The sequence below is a fragment of the Mobula birostris genome, chromosome 18, assembly GCF_030028105.1.
Source record: "Mobula birostris isolate sMobBir1 chromosome 18, sMobBir1.hap1, whole genome shotgun sequence".
Classification (NCBI taxonomy): domain Eukaryota; kingdom Metazoa; phylum Chordata; class Chondrichthyes; order Myliobatiformes; family Myliobatidae; genus Mobula; species Mobula birostris.
In genome coordinates, this window is record NC_092387.1 from 66,919,729 (window position 1) to 66,942,938 (window position 23,210).

Genomic DNA, 23,210 nt, shown 5'->3' on the forward strand with positions numbered 1-23,210 from the left:
TGAGGTCTGGTAGTCAGTCTACAAGAGGATCAGCTTTTAGGTAAATCAATAACGGGATCGTTTGCACTGGACACTTGAACTGCAGGGAGACCATGTAACGAGAGCAGCTAAGTGCAGTCTAAGATAGTTCTAAAAGCGCCCTTGCCTATCGATTGCCTGACAAGAGTGATGGGATTGTGTGGCGGAGCGACGTCAGATTAATAGCTTGTCTTCTAATGGGCAGTGTAACGTTTCCACTGGGGGGAAGTTGCTCACATCCATGTTATATCTCTGGCCATTGTCTTCTTCTGAAACATAGAAAATGGAACAGTACACAGCACAGGCCCTTCGGCCTACCATGTACCAACCTGTTAACCTACTCCAAGATCAACCTAGCCCCTCCCTCCCACTTCGCCCTCCATTTTTTGATCATCCATGTGCTTATCTAAGAGCCTCTAAAATGTCTTTAACTGATCTGCCTCTCCCACCATTCGTGGCAGCACATTTTATGCACCCATCACTCTGTGTAAGAAAAACTACTTCTGACATCCCCCTCTCCTATAATTTCCTCCAGTCAACTTAAAATTATGCCCTCTCGTATTCGCCATTTCTGTCCTTGGCAAAAAGGCACTGGCTGTCCACTTTTATCACATCACCTCTCGTCCTTCTTCAGTCCAAAGAGAATAGCTCTAGCTCAGCGTTTCCAGAGAAAACATGTTCAATAATCCAGCAGTGTCCTTGTAACACACACAATGCTGGAGGAACTCAGCAGGTCAGGCAGCATCCATGGAGGGGAATAAACAGTCGACGTTTCAGGCTGAGACCCTTCATCTGGAACCTCGTGAAACAGCATCCTAGTAAATCTCCTCTGCACCCGCTCTAAAGCTTCAACACCCTTGTTATAATGAGGTGACCAGAACTGAACACAATACTAGGACCCCCAGGGCCCTGCATTTCACTGTGACATCCTAATCTAGTTTGACTTCATAAAAAATAAGAGCAGATTTGAATCATTATGCCCCATGTGCTTGATCAATCACTCGAGATTGTGGTTTGGTCTGGTCTCAACATTCTCACAAAAGTTTTGTGTACCCATCGAGGGCACTCACCTCCCACCAAGATGAGGACATCTTCAAAAGGCAATGCCTCAGAAAGGGCAACATCTATCATTAAGGGCCCTCACCACCCGGAACATGCCCTCCTCTCATTACTACCATCAGGGAGGAGGAGGTACAGGAGCCTCAACATTTTAGGAACAGCTTCTCCCCCCCCCACCATCAGATTTCTGTACAGAAATCCATGAAGACTACCTCCCTACTTTTGCTCTGCTTATATAATTTTTATATATATTTCTTATTGTAATTTATTGTATTCTTTCTGTGTATTGCATGGTACTTCTGCAAAACAACAAATTCCATGATGTGTGTGGCCTCCGTCGGTCGTGGTCGACCATGGGTACTGCGCCTCTGGTAGTCACTGGTTTGTCGAGCAGCGTCGACTGTGGCTATCGGGGCCGACCCCGGAACGGCAGGCTTTCCGCAGTTGCTGCATGTGTAGGACGTCGTGGAATTGTTGTCCGCTGTCCGCTGTGCTCTCCGTTTAGCTCTCCGCTCCTCAAAATGGCTCAGGATCGCTCTTGATTCTGACCCAGTTGTTCAAAAGTTTGTCCATTGTGGACTTGGATATGGTTACTGACGAAGGGTCTCGGCCCGAAACGTTGACTGTAACAGATGCTGCCTGGCCTGCTGTGTTCACCAGCAACTTTGATGTGTGCTGCTTGAATTTCCAGCATCTGCAGGTTACCTCGTGTTTGCGTATGGTTACTGGGTTGGCTTGTCAGCTGTCTGTGCTGGTAGTTCTACACAGTTAAACTCCTGCTTTGCGTGATGGTGCAAGATGCTGAATACTTTTGGAGTCTCCGGACCTCTGGTCTTTTTAGCCTCCTTCCACAATGGCTTTCCAAGTAAAGGAGATAGTGAACCATGGTTACCTTGCACATTGAGTTGTTAGACTGGAGGCTGTTCTATCTTTAATGCAGATTCAAAAGCAACATTCAAATAAGAGTTCAGTCAATATTTGAAGAAGAAACTTGTGCTGTGGCGCACGAAGAGGATGGGAATGACACTGAGTGCAGGCCAGGTCAAGCAGCCTTCATTGTGTTGAGTGGCACTGTGTGTAAATTGTATCAGGCACAGTCTTTTAAGAGCACAAAGAACTCATCTTTAACCTTGTCAATTTTTAGTTGTCGCACTCTCCAAAAAATGAAGACATTTCTTTCCAAACTGCTTAAATCAAGTCAAGTTCATTGTCGTGTAAGGTGCCGGAAAAAGGCCTTCAATATCATGAAAGATCTCCCTCTCCCTGTTCATGGACTGTTTTTCCCACTCCCATCGGGGATGGGGATGGCATCCACGCCAGGACCACCAGACTCCAAAACAGTTACTTTCCCCAAGCAGTGAGGCTGATCAACGCCTCCACCCACTAACCCACCCCTCCACACCCCCAACCACCACTACCTTATCATTTCCTGTCAGAGTCACCTTATGTACAGACACTCCTGTGCCCAGTGTCACTTTATATAAAGGACTGTGCAAATGTCTAGGGTGCTTAACACTTAACACCACTGTATTTGTCAACACGGATGGGAGAGCGAGTTTGTAAATCTGGGCGGAGCAAAGGATGTTGGGAATGGAGTGCCGTGGGAGGGGTGTGGGACAGGTGGCATGGCAGAGAAGGACTGCCAGGGACTTGTGGGGGGGGGGGTGTTGCACGGGTCTAGACATACCCAGCCCTGACACACCAGGCAAGGTCATTTGATTCCAACAAATTGGTTTATTGATCACCTCTCCCCTTTCCCAACCATGATTCCCCTCTCCCTGTGCCCTTATCACTCTCAAAGTATAATAAGGACCCACCTCAGAATCAGGTTTATCATCACTCACATATATCATGAACTTTGATTTTTTTGCAGCAGCAATACAGTGCAATAGATAAAATGACCACAGTACTGTATAGCAGCCTTAGGCGCCCAAGCTGTAGATATGTGCCTAAACCCTTTGCACAGTACTGTACATGCAATCAATGTGTATAGGCTGTTATGTATTTGTATTTATTATGTTTTTATTGTGTTCTTTATGCTTATGGTGTTTTTAATTCTGCATCAGATCCAGAATAACAATCATTTCGTTCTCCTTGATGCTTATGCACTGAAGACTGACAATAAACCATCTTGAATCTTGAATGTGCACAAGTACAGTGAGGTGGAGGTGCAATGAAAACCTGTTCATGTACTTTCACAAAGATCATACGTTATCTATAATCATCAGGCTCATGAATCAGAGGGGACAACTTCACTCACCCCATCACTGGACTGCTCTCACAACCTATGGACTCTTCATCTCATGTTCTTGATATTTATTGTTTATTTATTTAGTCATAGTCATAGTCATAGTCATACTTTATTGATCCTGGGGGAAACTGGATTTTTGTTACAGTTGCTCCATAAATAATAAATAGTAATAAAACCATCAATAGTTAAATAGGAATAAGTAAATTATGCCAGGAAATAAGTCTAGGACCAGCCTATTGGCTCAGGGTGTCTGACCCCGCAAGGGAGGAGTTGTAAAGTTTGATGGCCACAGGCAGGAATGACTTCCTATGACGCTCTGTGTTGCATCTCGGTGGAATGAGTCTCTGGCTGAATGTACTCCTGTGCCCAACCAGTACATTATGTAGTGGATGGGAGACATTGTCCAAGATGGCATGCAACTTGGACAGCATCCTCTTTTCAGACACCACCATCAGAGAGTCCAGTTCCATCCCCACAACATCACTGGCCTTACGAATGAGTTTGTTGATTCTGTTGGTGTCTGCTACCCTCAGCCTGCTGCCCCAGCATACAACAGCAAACATGATAGCACTGGCCACCACAGACTCGTAGAACATCCTCAGCATCGTCCGGCAGATGTTAAAGGACCTCAGTCTCCTCAGGAAATAGAGACGGCTCTGACCCTTCTTGCAGACAGCCTCAGCGTTCTTTGACCAGTCCAGTTTATTGTCAGTTGGTATTCCCAGGTATTCGTAATCCTCCACGATGTCCACCCTGACCCCCTGGATGGAAACAGGGGTCACCAGTACCTTAGCCCTCCTCAGGTCTACCACCAGCTCCTTAGTCTTTTTCACATTAAGCTGCAGATAATTCTGCTCACACCATGTGACAAAGTTTCCTACCATAGCCCTGTAGTCAGCCTCATCTTCCTTGCTGATGCATCCAACTATGGCAGAGTCATCCGAAAACTTCTGAAGATGACAAGACTCTGTGCAGGACTTATCATTATTATTTATGTTTTTTCTTTTGTATTTGCACATTGGTTGCTTGTCCATTCTGTTGGGTGTGGTCTTTCATCGATTCCATTATGGTCATTGTATTTACTGAGTATGCCTGTTAGAAAATTATTCTCAGAGTAGTGTTTGGTGACTTACTATGAACTTTGATAATACATTTACTTTGAAGTTTTGAACTATAAATTATACAAGATATTGAAGAAAAAGTCTGGAAAATGCTCTCTTTGGACACAGCCATTAAACCCTTGAAAAACCAAAACATCTCCTGTCGCTACTTAGTTGAAGTCCCCTGTCCTTGGTACCATTCCAACTAAATCTTTGTGTACCCTCACCATGGCCTTGTCGTCCTTTCTAAAATCTGGTGCACAGTACTGAACACCCTTCTCCAGCTGAGGACAGGCTGCTGACTGGGAAAGAAGGACTTCTTTGTTCCTGTAGTACGTGCCAGTGTGTATAAAACCCGGTCATCTCTACGATTGTTTCTAACCTCTGAACCAAATTCTTGCTCAGTTTTCTTGGTTTGCAGGACACTTTGCGAAAAGTTAACAGCTTTGTAATACTTGAAACTAAGTTGTTCTCTGTTGAATGTTTGTCCTTGTAGTTTTGGATGTTAGCCTCAGAGGAATTTAAACAACTCTTCAGCAATTGAATGGAAGACTTGAGGGCTAATTATCCTCAAACCATCAGACTGCTGAATCAGAGCGGATAACTTCACTCACCTCAACACTGAAGCAATTCCACAATCTATGGAAGGATACACTGGTATCTGTCCCCCACTTTTCCTACGCTATATCGACGACTGCATTGGTGCTGCTTCTCCACTCATGCCGAGCTCATCGACTTCATAAGCTTCGCCTCCAACTTCCACCCTGCCCTCAAATTTACCTGGTCCATTTCTGACACCTCCCTCCCCTTTCTCAATCTCTCTGTCTCTGTCTCTGGAGACAGCTTATCTACTGATGCCTTTTATAAATCCACCGACTCTCACAGCTACCTGGACTATAGCTTATCTCACCCTGTTACTTCTAAAAGCACCACCCGCTTCCCTCAATTCCTCCGTCTCCGCCACATCAGGATGAGGCTTTTCATTCTAGAATGAAGGAGATGTCGTCCTTTTTCAAAGAAAGTGGCTTTCCTTCCTCCACCATCAATGCTGTCCTCAACCGCATCTCTTCCATTTCACACACATTTGCTCTTACCCCATCCTCCCGCCATCCTACCAGGGATAGGGTTCCTCTTCTCCTCACCTACCACCCTACCAGCCTCTGCATCCAGCACATAATTCTCTGGAACTTCTGCCATCTCCAACGGGATCTCATCACCTAGCACATCTTTCCCTCGCCCCCACCTTTTCTGCTTTCCGCAGGGATTGCTCCCTACAAGACTCCCTTGTCCATTCTTCCCTCCCCACTGATCTCCCTCCTGCCAATTATCCTTGCAAGCAGAACAAGCGCTACACCTGTCCCTACACTTCCTACCTCAGTACTCTCCAGGGCTCTTACAGTCCTTCCAGGTGAGACGATACTTCGCCTGTGAGTCTGTTGGGGTCATTTACTGTGTGCAGTGCTCCCGGTGTGGCCTCCTGTATATCGCTGAGACCCGACATAGATTGGAAGACTGCTTTGCCGAGCATCTGTGCTTTGTCCACCAGGAAAAGCGGTGGTCACACATTTTAATTCTACTTCCCATTCCCATTCCCATTCCGATTATGTCTACCTATGGTTTCCTCTGCTGTTTACTTAATATCTTACATCCATCCCACAACGTGAGGGAGTAAAAGTCTTTGCATTATGACTCCGTCGCAGTGTACAGACATGTGAATTTAAAAGTCCGATGGCTTGTAGAAAGAAGCTGTCCCGTAGCCTGTTGGTCCTGGCTTTAATGCTGTGGTAGCGTTTGCCAGACGGAAGCAGCTGAAGCAGTTTATGGTTGGGGTGACTGGTGTCCCTGATGATCTTCCAGGCCTTCTTTATGCACTTGCTGCTGTAAATGTTGCTTTCAAAGCCACACGTAGGTTTCACACCTTATACTCTTTCTGGGTAGCCTCCAACCTGATGCATGAACAGCGATTTCTCTAACTTCTGGTAATGATTCCCCCCCCCTCGACTCTCTGTTCCCCATCCCCTTTTCCCACTCTCACCTTATCTCCTTGCTTGTCCGTCGCTTCCCTTTGGTGCTCCTTCCCCCTTTTGTTTCTTCCATGGCCTTCTGTTCTCTGCTATCGGACTCCCCCTTCCCCAACCTTGTATCTCTTTCACCAATCAACTTCCCAGCTCTTTGCTTCATCCCTCCCCCTCCTAGTTTCACCTAGCACCTTGTGTTTCTCTCTCCCTACCCCACCTTTTAAATCTACTGCTCAATTTTTTTTCTCCAGTCCTGCCAAAGGTTCTCGGCCCAGAACATTGTTGTACTTTTTTCCATCAATGCTGCCTGGCCTGCTGAGTTCCCCAGCATTTTGTGTACGTTAACACAACCTAAGGACTCACTTTCAAGGAGTCTACAATTCATGCTTTCAATATTATTTATTTACTTTCTAAATTATTTGCGCAATTTGCCTTTTACACATTGGATATTTGCCAGTCTTTGTTATTTATTGTTTTTTTTATAAATTCTGTTGTATTTCTTTATTTTCATGTGAATACCTGTAAAAAAAGGAATCTCAAGTAGTATGTGGTGACATACAGTACATGCACATTAAGTTACTGTCACCCTCCTGTCTGTCTGGCCATTGTCCTCTGACCTCTCTCATTAACAGGCGATTTTGCCCACCGAGCTGCCACTCACTGGATTTGTTTTGTTTCTAGCACCATTTTCTGTAGATTTTAGAGACTGTTGCATGTGGAAATCCCAGGAGAGAGAGCAGCAGTTTCTGAGATACCCAGTCCACCCCCACTGGCACCAACAATCGTTTTGTGTGTGTTGCTCTGCATTTCCAGCACTTGCAGAATCTCTTGTGTTTAGCCTTTCTGGCTGGCATTTATCCTGAGACATACAAACAGACATTCGTGTGAGCTTCCCTGGTGTGTGTTTGCTTGTTAGCGAACAGTTTGTTACTTGTCTGGCATTAGTAGAGAGTCATTGATGCAGGAACTGCACAGCGACCCCATTTAAACCTTCCCTGTACTGAATGCCAGTTTAATATTGGCAGTGACCTTGGACTTCACTGACAGAGACACAGTTATCAAACATCCAAGACACAGATCCAAAATCAAGTTCCTTTCACCCAATTGTTGAAATTAATTCCATCTTGATGATGATGACTAGACAAAGGTCAGTTTTACTGAAGCTGGGGTTGGGTGGTTGAGCATTTGTCAACAAGATGAAGGAAATCACAGTGAGCCTTTATTAAAAACCTGCTGCTGTCTTGGTTGGAAAGCTGTTTGATCAGTTCTAGGCACCACATTTTAAGAAGGCTGTGACAGCAGTAGAGGAGGTGCAGGAAAGATTTACTAAAGTGAGGCTTCAATTAATATTTAACAGAAAAAAGAAATGCATTTGCTGGAAATCTGAATGAAAAATTCCAAAACCTCAAGATGGACTCCTGACCTTTCTTCATAAATCAGAGTATTGAGTACAGGAGTTGGGATGTTATGTTGAACATTTTTTTAGATTATGAGGACACTCAGTCCTCTTTTATTGTCATTTAGTAATGCATGTATTAAGAAATGATACAATATTTCCTCCGGTGTGATATTACAGAAACACAGGACAGACCAAGACTGAAAAACTAACAAAAACCACATAATTATAACATATAGTTACAACAGTGCAACAATACCATAACTTGATGAAGAACAGTCCATGGCACAGTAAAAAAGTTCAAAGTTTCTCGAAAGTCCCACATCTCACGCAGACGGGAGAAGAAAACTCTCCCTGCCATGCCCGACCACAGTCCGACTCTGAGTCATCCGAAAACTTTGAGCCTCCAATCAGCCCTCCGACACCAAGTACCGAGCACCATCTCTATCCGAACGATTCGACCTCAGCCTCGGTCGCCAGCAGCAGGCAAAGCCGGGGATCTTGGGGCCTTCCCTCCGGAAGATTCTCGATCGCACAGTAACAACAGCAGCGAACTGGCATTTCAGAAATTTCTCCAGATGTTCCTCTGTGCTTTCACGTCTGTCTCCATCAAATCAGAGATGTCCACAGCCCCTATTTAACAGATACAATATCATTTCACCGGAGGACTGCGCGTGCTGCGTTGCGCTGCCATCTTCTCCTCCCGCCTCAACATGTTATGTTGAACTTGTATAAGACGTTGGTGGGGTTTAATTTGGAGTATTGTGTGTAGTTCTGATCACCTATCTACAGCAAAGATATCAATAGGATTGATAGAGTGCAAAGAAAATTTACAAGGGTGTTGCCAGAACTTGAGGATCTGAGTTACAGGGAAGGGTTGAATAGGTTAGGACTTTATCCTTCAGAGTGAGTGAGGGGAGAATGAGGGGAGATTTGATAGAGGTTTACAAAATTATGAGGGGTACAGAGAGGGTAAATGTAAACAGGCCTTTTCCATTGAGGTTGGGTGGGTCTACAACTCGAGGTCAGGGGTTAAGGGTGAAAGATGAAATGTTTAAGGGGAACCTGAAGAAGAACAATTTCACTCAGAGGGAGTGAGAGTGTGGAGTGAGTTACCAGTAAGTAATGCTTGTGTGTTTAATTTCAAAATTTAGGAGAAATTTGGATAGGTACATGGACGGGAGGCGTATGGAAGCCTATGGTCCAGGTACAGTTCAGTGGGGTGAGGTGGGCCAAAGGACCTGTTTCTATGATCTATGACTTTATGATCATGAAATCTACCTTGTCGTGGTCCTTGTACCTTATTACCTACCTCAGCTGCCCTCTCTGTAAGTGTAACGGCACAATCTGCACTCTGAGGCTGCTTTTCCTTTGTTATGTACCAGTGCCGAGTTGCAGTGAGGTGATTTGAGTGGATAGCATGGAAAGCATTTTTTTTCATTGTACCCTGGTACTTGAGGCAATAATTAACTAATTTACCAATTTAGAACCACTCTAGAGATTCATTAGCAAGAGGAACACCAGTTAACATTTCAGCTCTCTCTGGGGCCCAGCCTTTTGCTCTGTTGCTATCATCCTGCCTGTTATGACGGAACAAATTGCAACACCTTGCACTTGTCTGAATTAGTTCCATCTGCTATTCCTTGGTCCCCTTCCACTTCCTGCTGTCTTAGGGAAGCAGGCCTCACATCCCAGTCATTCTCTCTTCTTCCAACACAAGGTGCAAGTGCCTGAAAGCATGTCCCATCAGACTCAAGGACAGATTCTGTCTCACTGTTATCAGACTCTTCAAAGGGAGACTTCTACACTAAAGAAAGATTTTGACCTCTCAATCTACCTCATTGTGGCCCATGCATCTTACTGTCTACATCATTGGTCCCCAACCTCCGGGCCGCGGACCGATACCGGGCTGCGAAGCAAGCAGTGGTGCAGCGGTAGCCAGGAGGCACCCAGCACATCTTTAAGAAAAAAGCCGAAATAAACAAGCTAATTAATTAGGTGCCGCCCGGCACATAAATATCGGCCCAGATCAGAGGTGGCGAATTGGCAATCGCCTCTGATCTGGGCCGACATTTACGTGCCAGGCGGCACCTAATTAATTAGCTTGTTTATTTCGGCTTTTTTCTTAAAGATGTGCTGGGTGCATTCCGACTTCCGCTGCACCACTGCATTCTTCGTGGCAATGTATCCGTCCGCGGCCCGGAGGTTGGGGACCACTGGTCTACGTGTACTGCACTTTCTCTGCAACACTAGATACTCAGTGGCCACTTTATTAGGTACACCTGTACACCCGCTCGTTAATGCAAATATCTAATCAGCCAACTGAGTGGCAGCGACCGCATAAAAGCATTCAGACGCAGTCAAGAAGTTCACTTGTTGCTCGGACCAAACATCAGAATGGAGAAGAAATGTGATCTAAGTGGCTTTGACCATGGAATGATTGTTGGTGCCAGATGGGGTGGTTTGAGTATTTCAGAAACTGCTGATCTCCTGGTCGAACCAGTGGATAGGTGTCAGCAATAGAAGACTCAGTGACCAATTTATTGGATGCAGTAGATACTGAATAAAGTAGGCACTGTGTTTATTCTGCATTATGTCACTGTTTTTCTTTTTAATACCTCAATGTATAATGTTTTGAATCTGTATGGATGGCAGGAAGATAAAGTTTTTCACTTGGTTTCACCAATGAAGGTTCTTGGCCTCATTTTTCTCCACCAAGCAGTTCAGAACCACGTCAGTTGTGAGGGACGGGTGATAAATTTTAGGTACCATTCCAATTTGTTTTGGAAAGCCACATCTGAATCTGTAAATTAAATGCTTCTGAAGTGCAGTCCCTATCATTATGAAGAACAAAAGGCAGTTTCACATAAACATTGGCAAAAAGTAACATAGAATATATTCTGCTTCATTGAGCACCCCCATTTCATTCACCAACGTGGGACTTCTGGAGGCCAAACATTTTAATTCCAATTCCTATTCCCGTTCTGACATGTCGGTCTGTGGCCTCCTCTTGTGCCATGATGAGGCCACCCTTAAGGTAGAGGAGCTAAACCTTATATTCGATTTGGGTAGCCTCCAAGCTGATAGCATGAATATCGATTTCTTCTTCTGGCAATTTTTTCCTCCCCTCCCCTCTTCTGTTCCTCATTCTGGCCTTTTACCTCTTCTCACCTGTCTATCACTTCGCCCTGAGCACCTTCTCCTTCCTTTTCTCCTATAGTCCATTCTCCTCTCATACCTGGATCCTTCTTCTCCAGCCCTTTACCGTTCCCTCCCACCTGGCCTCGCCTATCACCTTCTAGCTAACCTCCTTCCCCTCCTCCCACCTTTTTATTTTGGCATTTTACCCCTTCCATTTCAGTCCCGATGAATGCTCTCGGCCTGAAACATCAACGATTTATTCATTTCCATAGATGCTGCCTGACCTGCTGAGTTCCTCCAGCATTTTGTGCGTGTTGTTCTGGATCTCTGGCATCTGCAGATTTTCTTCTATATAATATATTTTGCTGGTAACATCTTCCATGCTGTACTTGCAGAAAATCCATTATTCAAATAGATTGTTAGATTTCCCACCAGACAGAAAAGTACATTTAATATTGAGAGAGTTCATTACATTCTGAGGATCGGCAGAAGTGATGCAGTAATGCAATTTCTGCAAACAGGTTTGCACTACATAAACCAAGAACTACATTAACGTAGTGGATAGTGCACCACTATTACAGTTCGGAATTTAATTCCGCTGCCGTCGGCGAGGAGTTTGTATGTTCTCCCCATGAACCGTGTGGGTTTCCTCCGGGTGCTCCAGTTTCCTCCCACAGTCCAAAGACGTACCAGTTAGTAGGTTAATTGGTCATTGTAAAGCGTCCTATGATTAGGTTAGTGTTAAATAGTTGGTTCGCTGGGCGATGTGGCGAGAAGGGCCTGTTCCACACTGTATCTCAAAATAAATAAACTGAAGTGCACTTAATGAAAGTGTTGAAAATGTCAGTTCAGCAGTCTGGATATTTATTCCTCAGAACGTGATGCAGCAGGACTACAAACCAAAGCTTTCATTTACTTATGAAATATACAAAAGGCCTTGTGTTCCCATTGGAGAGGTGTTTCCAAAGAAGATGTCCTCGTTGAAGGGGAGGCTGGTGTCCATGATGAAGCTGGCTACTTTGCAGCCCTCTGCAGCTGTGCAATGCAGCCTCCACACCAGAATGCTCTCCACAGTACTTCTGTAGAAATTTGTGAGAGTCTTTGGTGACGTACCAACTCCTCAAACCAAAGGGTCAAGAACTAGAAGCAGGAATGATGCCTTGAAGTGATTTGAAAATAGGAATGAGAATTTTAAATTACTTGAAATAAGAATCAGATTCAGGTTTATAATTAGTGACGTATGGCGTAAAATTTGTTGTTTTGTGGCAGCAGTACAGTGAAGACATAAAAATTGCTGTAACTTACAAAAATAATGAAATAGTGTTAAAGAAGAATAAGTCCTGCTGAAGGGTCTGGGCCTGAAACGTCGACTGTACTTTTTTCCATAGATGCTGTCTAGCGTGCTGAGTTCCTCCAGCATTTTGTGTCTGTTGCTATAATGAGGTAGTGTTCATGGGATCATGGGCCGTCCGGAAATCTGATGGTGGAGGGGAAGGAGCTGTTCTTAAAACACTGGTGTGTGTCTTCAGGCTCGTGTACCTCCTTCCTGATGGGTGTAACAAGAAGGGGGCATATCCTCGATGGCGAGGCCCTTAATATTGCACGCTGCCTTCCTGAAGCACCTCCTCTTGAAAATATCTTATGGATCTCTTCAGAGTAATACAGGTCAGCAAATGAGGGTGATAGAGGAATGGTTAGAGTCAGTAGACAGGGTAAAACACTCTTGTACCCTTCATAAGCTTGAGTTGCAGAATCTCTTGTGAGCTCACGGAAGTCACTGCATAACAAAATTTTTTTGATGTTGTTGTTTTTAATTGCTGTATTTTCAATAAATTTTGTCTTTGTTGATTTAAAAATGAACAGTGACTCCATGAGAGGCCTTCTGAACATCCGCTGGTACAGGATCTGAGCACTTATATTTGAGGGGTTCAGTGCCTGGACGAGCACGCTGTTGGTCAGCGCTGCTGATAAACCACATCTGCTTCTCACTCCTCAGCCTTTTACCTAAGATAAAGTGTAGTTTCTGTTCTTAACAGGTAGGTCTTTTATTTAGGGACCGCACATTTAAGGGTGCTATTGTGGTTAGTGTAATGCTTTACGGCATCAGTGAACTGCTGTCGGTAAAGAGTTTGTACGTCCTCCCCGTGACCACATGGGTTTCCTCCCAATTGTACTGGTCTCCTCTCACGTTCTGAAGACATACAGGTTGGTGGGTTGCGGCCATGAAGACATACGGGTTAGTGGGTTGCGGCCATGAAGACAAACGGGTTAGTGGGTTGCGGCCATGAAGACATAACGGGTTAGTGGGTTGCGGCCATGAAGACATACGGGTTGGTGGGTTGCGGCCATGAAGACATACGGGTTGGTGGGTTGTGGCCATGAAGACATACGGGTTAGTGGGTTGTGGCCATGAAGACAGACGGGTTAGTAGATTGCGGCCATGAAGACATACGGGTTGGTGGGTTGTGGCCATGAAGACATACGGGTTAGTGGGTTGCGGCCATGAAGACATACGGGTTAGTGGGTTGCGGCCATGAAGACAAACGGGTTAGTGGGTTGTGGCCATGAAGACATACGGGTTGGTGGGTTGCGGCCATGCTACGTTGGCACAGTAAGCATGCAACACTGCTGGGCTGCCGCAGCACAGCTAGCAACTGTGTTGGTTGTGGATGCAAATGATGCATTTCACTGTATGTTTCCAGAGTTACATGTGGCAAATAAAGCTAATCTTTATCTGTAGAAATAGAGAGAGAGTTTCAAGTTCTTGTCCTTGTCAAGGAGGGCTGGTGGCGAAGTGAACTGGCCACTCTGTTTCACAGAGCTTGGGTTCAGCAGTCAGCGCAGCTTCAGATCAAACACATCGGCAAAAGCCCTTGTGCACATCAGCGATAAACAGGAGGGATTATTCATCATGAACCTCCTGCCTGGTATGTGTCAGTCTTCAATTAATTAAAGCCACTGTGTGACAGAGATACTGTATAATTGTGTATCCAATAGGTCCAGTCGAGAACCTTCTTTTATTGGAGGAAGTTTTCTCAGTTCTGAGTCATACCAGTTTCTTACAAGGTTACCATGCAGTCTGAGACACCTTGTAATCTACCAAAGCTCTTGAATTATCTTAGACATTTTCCTATATATTTTTAAAAATTATAATCTTTCAACTTTAGAAAAAAGTGGGGAATTATTAAACCATCAAATTAATTGAAAAATAAATGCAGGGAAAGGTGATAATTAGTGATCAAAGTTGAAACTCTATTCCAGGGTAAAGGCACTTGTTTATATTCAATATCATTTTCACCAACAGGTGTAACCACTGTACTTGCCAAGTCACGCTGGAGTGGTTCTGTCAGTTCCCCACTGTAGGTGACAATCTTGCTCAAATTGTCTGAATAATAGCATTAACCTGATCCCTGAACAAGCCACACAAGTGACATCTCCACACCTCTGACCCTCCTCATTCTCTCTCCAACCTCACTTCCAATTAGTGGGTGGCAGGGTAGCTGTTAGCGTAAAGCTATTGGAGCAGCAGGTTCAATTCCCACCGCTGTCTGTAAGGAGTTTTGTACATTCTCCCCGTGTTTGCTTGGGTTACCTTGCAGTCATTGTCTTCTCAACTCTGGTTGAATGCCCAAGTTGGGCAGTCTTTCTTCGATGCTGTTATAAGACCATAAGATATTGGAGCAGAGTTAGGCCATTTGGCCCATCGAGTCTGCTCCACCATTTCATCATGGCTGATCCATTTTCCCTCTCAGCCCCAATCTCCTGCCATCTCCAGTATCCCTTCATGCCCTGACCAATCAAGAATCTATCAACTTCTGCCTTAAATATACCCAATGACTTGGGTATATATCGTCCACAGCCACCTGTTATAGTTATTATTGTATAGATTAATTGAGTCTGCTCACAAGTAAATGAATCTCAGAGTAGTATATGGTGACCTATATGCACTTTGATAAAGTTACCTTGAACTTTGACCGTCCGGTTGCTCTGGTTCCCTCCCACGTTCTAACGACGTACCAGTTCGTAGGTGAATTGGTCACATGGGTTTAATTGAGCAGTGCAGGCTCCTTGGGCTGGGAGGGCCTGTTATCATACTGCATCTCTAAATAAAATGAAAATTAAATGGAAAGGCCTGGACAAAGTGAATGTGGAGAGGATGTTTCCAATAGTGGGAGAATCTTGGACCAAAGGATGTAGCCTCAGAATAAAAATACATCCCTTTAGAACAGAGAAACACACAAAATGCTGAAGGAACACGACATTTCCACCATCTGGGGAATCTCTTATTTATATAATTATTTAGTTTTTTATTTGCATAGTTTGTCTTCTTTTGCATATTGGTTGTTTGTCAGCCTTTGTAGTTTTTCACTGATTCTATTGTGTTGTACTGTGAATTAGTGAATTAGTAAGACAATGATTCTAAGGGTTGCATATGGTGATCATGTATGTACTTCGATAATTACTTTTGGCAAAATACAGAGCTGTTTATAAGTTTTGCCATAAAATAGCAGCTTTTGAAAACTTGATGCGTGTATAATTTCTGCATGTTTGGTATTTCTGCTTGGGTAAATAGCTGCCATCTGTGGCCATTCAAGTGCTTAATCGATATACCTGAAAGGCAAACTCTAGAACGATAGGACATTATGCTGGTAGAGTTATTATTATTTACATAACCAATCTACTGTGAGAGCTAGCCATCTCAGATGTACGTTGAGGTGGAAAAGAACTACTTTAGTTAAGTTCTAAGGATCATTAATTTCTCTACAATGAATACCATGTATTTAGTTTCATTCACACCTCATGCACAAACCCCATGCTCAGTCTGTGATAATTACAGTAGGAAATAGTAATCTCATTATTGCAGTCAGTAAATTTCCCATGGAATTCTGTCCTGAGTTTTGAGATCGCAGGAGCCATTACTTGTCGTCATAATCAGCCGTGATCAGATAGCGGAGCAGACTCAATGGAATCCAAATCAGAAACAGGTTTAATATCAGTGCCATACATAATAATAAAATTATAATTTATAATAGGAAGTATATATTAAAAAATGCAATTAAATAAGTAGTGCAAAAAGAGAGGGGAAATACTGAGGTAGTGTTTATGGGTTCATTGTCCATTCAGAAACCTGATGGCAGAGGGCAACATGGTAGCGTAGTGGTTAGCACAACGCCTTACGGTACCGGCGACCCAGGTTCAATTCCTGCCGCTGCCTGTGAGGAATTTGTACGTTCTCCCCGTGACCGCGTGGGTTTCCTCCACGTGCTCCAGTTTCCTCCCACAGTACAAACATGTACCGGTTGGTCAGTTAATTAGTGGTTGTTCATTGGCATGACTCGAGGGCTGGAAGGAACTATTCCGTGCTGTACCTCAATAAGAAAGTAAATACCTGAACCATTGTGTGCTTTCAGGCTCCTGTACCTCCTCCTTTATGGTAGCAATGAGAAGAAGACATGTCTTGGGTCATGGGTGTCCTTAATAATAGATGCTGCATTCTTAAGGCATCGCCTTTTAAAGATGTCCTGGATGCTGTGGAGGCTCGTGCCCATGATGGAGCTGACTGAGCTTACACCTTTCTGCAGATTTAGGCCAAAAAGCCTAATTCTACTCCTATGTCTTCTGGTCTTGTGGTCACAGAGACACGGTACAGCTAGAGACCATATGGCCCATTGTGCCTGTGATGGCCCTTTAACCGAGCTCTCCGATTGGACCCACTCCCCATTCGTCGTAGCTGTGCCCTCCCAAGTATTGGTTAGATTTCTTTGTGGAGAGGTGGTGTGGAGTCTGCTTCTCTTTGCAGCCCGTGCTCCCCTACTCCTGACACCCCGCTGTGAGGAAGACGGGGTTTGTAGCGCACCAAAGGGTGTGGATTTTTCAGAGGGCTTGCAGTGCAGTAAACAGCTGCCATCCTTCACTCAGCTGTCAGTGTTCCTCCAGTCTTCCATCTTTCCAGAAGGCACTTTCTGTCCTGAATGACTGCCGGCTTCACTGAGTGACTTGGCTCCCCACACAGCCATGAACAGGGGCCAAGTAAAGTCTACAGTTATAACAATAAAGATTGAAAGGCTGATTGAAGTGTTTTCATATAAATCTGATTAATGACTTTTTACGGGGAATCGCGGATTTCAGACTGAGGCTAGTTTGCAGGCAGTCAAGTGCCTTATTGTTTAACTGAATGTAGGGCTTCAGACACTTATCACAGTGAGAATTGAAAATTTTGGGGGAAAAAACAGCAGCGCATTAAAAAAGAGCCCCCAGCCAACCATTAAAAAAATCCTTAGACACTGAAGTGGCCGCCCTTTGAAAGATTTTCTAAATTCTAACGCAGGAATTCTGAATAATTTATCAGTTACCTCAGAATCAGAATCGGGTTTATTATCACTGATAGATGACATGAAATTTGTTGTTTTGCAGCAGCAGTACAGAGAAAAGTATCACATTTCTATAAATTACAAAACAAAATAAATAATATTAAAAAAGGTATAGTGAGGTAGTGTTCATGAGTTCATGGGCCATTCGGGAATCTGACGGTGGGGGTTGCGGGGGGGAAGAAGCTGTTTTCGAACCGGTATGTTTACCTCCTTTCCGACGGTAGTAACGAGAAGAGAGCACATATCCCAGAAAGTGAGGGTCCTCAGTGATGGGTACCACCCTCTTGAGGCATCATCTCTTGAAGATGGTGGGGTGGTGGGAGCTGTCTGAGTCTCTACCCTCTGCAGCCTCCATCTCAGGCTGTGATGCACTTTCCACCACGCATCTATAAACATTTGCAAAGATTTGTTGGTGACATAGCAAATGTGCTCAAACTCCTAATGAAGTATAGCCACTGATGTGTCTTCTTCATGATTTCATCAATGTGTTGGGCCAGAATAGATCTCCAGGATGTTGATACCAAGGGACCTGAAACTGCTCACCCTTCTCCCCTGCTGACCTCTCAGTGAGGACTGGTGTGTGTTCACGTAACTACCCCTTACTGGAGTCCACAGTCAACTTCTCGGTCTTGCGGGTGGGTCTATTCTAGTTATTTATTTAGTGATGGAAAGGGAAAGGTAGGTCGCATCCGGAGTTTCTCTGGTTAGCGGACGAGTTCCCTCCACGCCTCTCTGACGTAGTGGGGAACCGTGTACGAGGCAAGTTACAGCAGTGGTTTGCCATTGCCTTCTGCTGGGTGAGTTTCCAAAGAGATCACCAGCTCGTAACCCAGCACGGATGGAAAGTGTGCAGGGGAGCCGGCTGAATTCGAACTCGGGTCCTTTTGCCACTATGCCACCAGCCGGGTCTATTTAGTGATACGATATGGAAAAGGCCCTCCCTGCCTTTCAAGCCACACTGCCCAGCGACCCCTGACAACACTAATTTAACCCCAACCCAATCACAGGACAATTTACAATGACCAATTAACCTGATGCATCTTTGGATCATGGGAGGAAACCAGAGCACATGGGAAAATCCCAAGTGTTCCATGGGGAGGACTTACAGAGACCCCTTACAGAGGACACTGGGATTGAACTCCAAGCTCCGGCGCCCTGAGCTGTAATGGCGATGCACAAACTGGAACGCTAACGTGACACCCCACGGCACCACCAAACGACTTGATCCATTTAATTCTTGTAAGCTTCCTCATCATCATCTGAGATCCTACCAACAGAGTGGTGTAGTAGGTTGTGTCTATGCATTGATTTGCTCACTGGTCTTCTGAAGGATGTAGAAGACAGCAACTGAAATGATGAACAGTTGTTGCTTTAGCAAAGTGACATGAGGAAGGCATGACAGGTTTAAAGAGGTTGTGCTTTTCCTTTTCATAAGACCATGAGACCATAGGAGCAGAATTCGCCGATTTCACCCCATCAAATCTGCTGCGCCATTCTATCATGGCTGATTTATTATCCGTCTCAATCCCTTTCTCCTGCCTTCTCCTCATGACCTTTGACACCCTTACTAATCAAGAACCTATCAACCTCTGCCTTAAGTATACCCAACCGCTTGGCCTCCACCGCGTGTGTGGCAACACGTTCCACGGACTCACCACCTTCTGGCTAAGGGAGATGTCTCTTTGAAAGAGATGTCCTTGTATTCTGAGGCTGTACCCTCTAGTCCTAGACTTTCCCACTATAGGAAACATTGACTTCATGCCCACTCTGTCTTGGCCTTTCCTCACCAATATAACTTGGTTTCCAGTTAGGCAGAGAAAGATATCTTGCTAATTGGAAATCCTATGTCCTTGGGGATTAAAGTTTGAGATACAGGATGGAAACAGGCCCTTCCACCCATCTCATCCATGCTGACTGTGTTGCCCAGCGAGCTAGTCACATCTGCTCATGTTTGGCCTGTTGCCTTTTAAACCTCTCCTCTCCGTGTACTTAATGAGATGGTTTTTAAACCTTGCTAACGTGCCACCTCACCACTATTTCTGGCAGCTGATTCTAAGAGTGCGCACCCTGTGTATGAAGAAGCTGCCCCTGAGGTCCCTTTGAAATCTCTCACCATCACCATTATGTGCTGTGTTGTATGACATGGGCAATCATGCTCTTTCCATGACCATGATTGTTCTTGGCAAATTTTTCTACAGAAGTGGTTTGCTGTTGCCTGCTTCTGGGCAGCGTCTTTACAAGAGGGGTGACCCTAGCCACTATACATACTTTTCAGAGATTATCTGCCTGGCGTCAGTGGTCACAGAACCAGAACTTGTGATTTGCACCAGCTGCTCATACGACCATCCGCCACCTGCTCCCATGGCTTCATATGGTCAGTGCGCTAAGCGGGTGCTACACCTTGCCCAAGGGTGACCTGCAGGCTAGTGGAGGGAAGCTGTATTTCCACTGTGCCACTCAAAATCTCTTACCGCTGATCTGAAATTTATGCCTTTGTGCCCCTAGCACTCCCTCCCTGGTGAAAAAACTAAGTACTTTCACCCTATCTACGCCCCTGATGATCTTACATACCTCTATCGTCAGCCTTTAATCTCCTCCCAGGAAACAGAAGTACGACTAGAAGACAAAGGAGCAGAATTAGGCCATTTAGCACCATTCGATCACGGCTGATTTATTTCCCACTCAATCCCATTCCCCTACCTTCTCCCCATAACCTTTGACATCCTGCTAATCAAGAAATTTTCAACTTCTGCTTTAAATATACTCAATGATTTGGCCTTCACAGCCACTTGTAGCAATAAATTCCACAGATTCAGTACCCTCTGGCTAAACAAAATTCCTTCTTATCTCTGTTTTAAATGGACTTGCCCTCGATTCTGAGGCTGTGCCGTCTGGTCCGAGACTCACCCACGATAAGAAACATCCTCTCCACATCCACTCTATCTAGGCAGTTCAATATTTGATAGGTTTCAGTGGGATCCCCCGCATTCTTCTAAACTCCAGTGAGTACAGGCCCAGAATACTCTAAGCAACCTCTCCTAGTTTCATTAATATTGGAGGATAAGATGGTTGATAAGATGGCTTATATTTCAAAAGGAGGATGAGAGGTGACTTGATAGGGGTAAGCAAGATGATAAGGGGCATAGATAGAGTGGACAGCCATGGTGGAAATGGCAAATACGAGTGGGTATAATTTTAAGTTGATTGGAGGAAAGTATAGCAGGAAGGTTGTCAGAGTTAGGTTGTTTTTTACACAGAGAGTGATGGGTGCGTGGAGCACATTGCCAGGGGTGGTGGTAGAGCCGGATGCAGGAGGGACATTTAAGAGACTCTTAGATAGGCACATGGGTGATCGAGTAACGGAGGGCTGTGTGGGTGGGAAGGGTTAGATGTCTTAGGAGGTAGGTTAAAAGGTCGGCACAACATTGTGGGATGAAGGGCAGGTACTGTGTTATAATATTCTATGTTCCAATGAACTTTATTCATAATTTTAAAAATATATACTGCCTTCTAAAGAAGAAACAGTGCAAAATCTTTGCATTCATGGTCATTACATTCAGTAGTGTAAACACTTTTCAGAAACCACTTGCATGTCCCCTGGGGGGGGGGGGGTGGATCCACCCTTTCATTATTCGACGTGCTCCCCCACCCAGCCCACCTCCATGCGCTGTAGCAGATGGAGCCCACGCTGTGGTCCTACCCCACCAAACCTTGCTGTGGCTGCACCAAGCTTCAGTGCGTCCTTCTGCACGTCCTCCTGCAGCATTCCCTCACGGAAATCTAGTTGCGCTGGAAGAACAACAGGTTTCGGGCAGACCGAGGGGCGTCCTGCACTGAGTTGTTGTCATTTCAGTGGCACTTGATGTTTGTCTCGGCGAACAGCCCATAGATCAGACAGTCCTCTGTACCACAGCTGCTGGCAAAGAGCAGGAACATGAATCTTTGGACCCTTTTCTACATCCTCTTAGCAAACCCACGGTCTGCAAAGATGTAGGTGACCGTCACTTCCTCTTACGAGCCATCCCAGGGTAGTGTGCACTGGGGATGATAGGTTACCTGTGCAGGAAGGAGCTGACAGTGAGGGCCCTCCTACTGCCAGCTAAGTGAGATTAGTGAGTTCTGGGGAGGAGGCATTCCGCCAGATGATCTGGAAGGTCTGGTATTTATTGCCTTTCTCTAATTCCTTCAAAAGCTGAAAGTTAGAAATGAATCTATTATCAAAGTCCGTGTATATCGCTGTATACTACCCAGAGATTCATTTTCTTGCAAGTCTTCACAGTAGAACAAAAAAAACAAAATTGATGAAAAATAACACACAAAAACTGACAAACAACAGGTGCAAAAGAAAACAAACTGCCAATATAAAAACACATAATAATAAATAAATATAAATAATTAATAAACAGATACATTAATAAATAAATACAATTAAACGTACATACATAAATAATACTGAGAACGTGAGTTGTAGAATCCTTGAAAGTAATTCCATAGGTTGTGGTATCAGTTCAGTGTTGAGGTGAGTGAAGGTATCCACATTGGTTGAGGGGTAATAACTGTTCCTGAACCTCATGGTGTGGGACCTAGGCATCTGTAGCTTCTGCCCAATGCAGCAGTGAGAAGGGAGCATGGCCTGGATAGTGAGGGTTCTCGAAAATAGGTGCTGTGTTCTGTTGGCAGCTTTCCTTCTGGATGTGCTCATGGCGGGGGCTCTTCCTGTGATGGATTGGACTGTATCCATCAGCTCCTGCAGTCTTTTCTTGCTTTGTATCTTGATATTCCATTTTAGAGAGCCGTGGTCTGAACTAGATTTCCTTCTCTTGAGGATATTAGGGAAACAGTTTTATTTTTACCACAGTCCAGATGTTTTCTGTTCCCCATTGCTGATGCTAACTCTTCATTCCCCACTTATTGAAATAACACTTCCAATTCCCCGGCTGCCAAGGGGAAGAATTGAACTTGCTTCTCGTAGTAATCAATTCATTAACTAATCGCATGATTATTAATCCAGAGAGGAGTTTCAGTACCACCATAGCAACTAGGAATTGTAAATACAGGTAATTTGAGAAACCTGGAATTTTTAAGAATTGGTGTTAATAATGACGCCTCTGTCTGTAAGGAGGTTGTATGTTCGCTCCATGACTACTTGGGTTTCCTTCTGGTGATCTGGTTTCCTCCCACGTTCCAAAGACGTGCAAGTCAGGGTTAGTGAGTTGTGGGTATGCTGTATTGGTGCCAGAGCATGGTGACACTTGCAGGCTGCCCAGCACAATCCTCACTGATTTGATTTGATGCAAATGACACATTTCACTGCCCGTTTTGATGTACATGTGATAACGAAAACCAATTTCCCCCGGGATCAATAAAGTATGACTATGACTACTACTAAATAAAGATAATTTAATCTTTACAATGAACTACCCAGATTGTGGTAAAAATCAGTCTGGTTCAGACAGGTGGATGAACGTGAAAACCTCACATACTGAAGATGGCATTTAGGAATGTTATTTGTGGTATGTCTGCAGGAGATATTTAAGGGTTATACTGATAATTATAACTGTGCAAATCTATCAAATCAAAATTCTTGGTCTCCAGCTTCTGCATAACTTATAATGGATTATAAACATAAAGTTTAACTTTATTTGTTACATGCACATTGAAACATCCAGTGAAATGTGTCATTTGCGTTAAATCAAATCAGTGAGAATTGTGCTAAGCAGCCTACAAGTGTCAACACAGCACGCCCAGAACTCACTAACCCTAATCTGTACATCTTTGGGATGTAGGAGGAAACCACAGCACCCTGAGGAAATCCATGCGATCACGGGGAGAACGTACAAACTCCTTACGGGCACC

At 44.6% G+C, this 23,210-nt stretch overlaps 1 protein-coding gene across 1 annotated transcript in view; it reads left to right on the top strand.

Moving 5' to 3' along the window:
* The window catches only part of LOC140212191 (bifunctional heparan sulfate N-deacetylase/N-sulfotransferase 2-like), a 566,492-nt gene that overhangs the window by 252,775 nt on the left and 290,507 nt on the right, over positions 1-23,210 (top strand). The window lies entirely within an intron of this gene.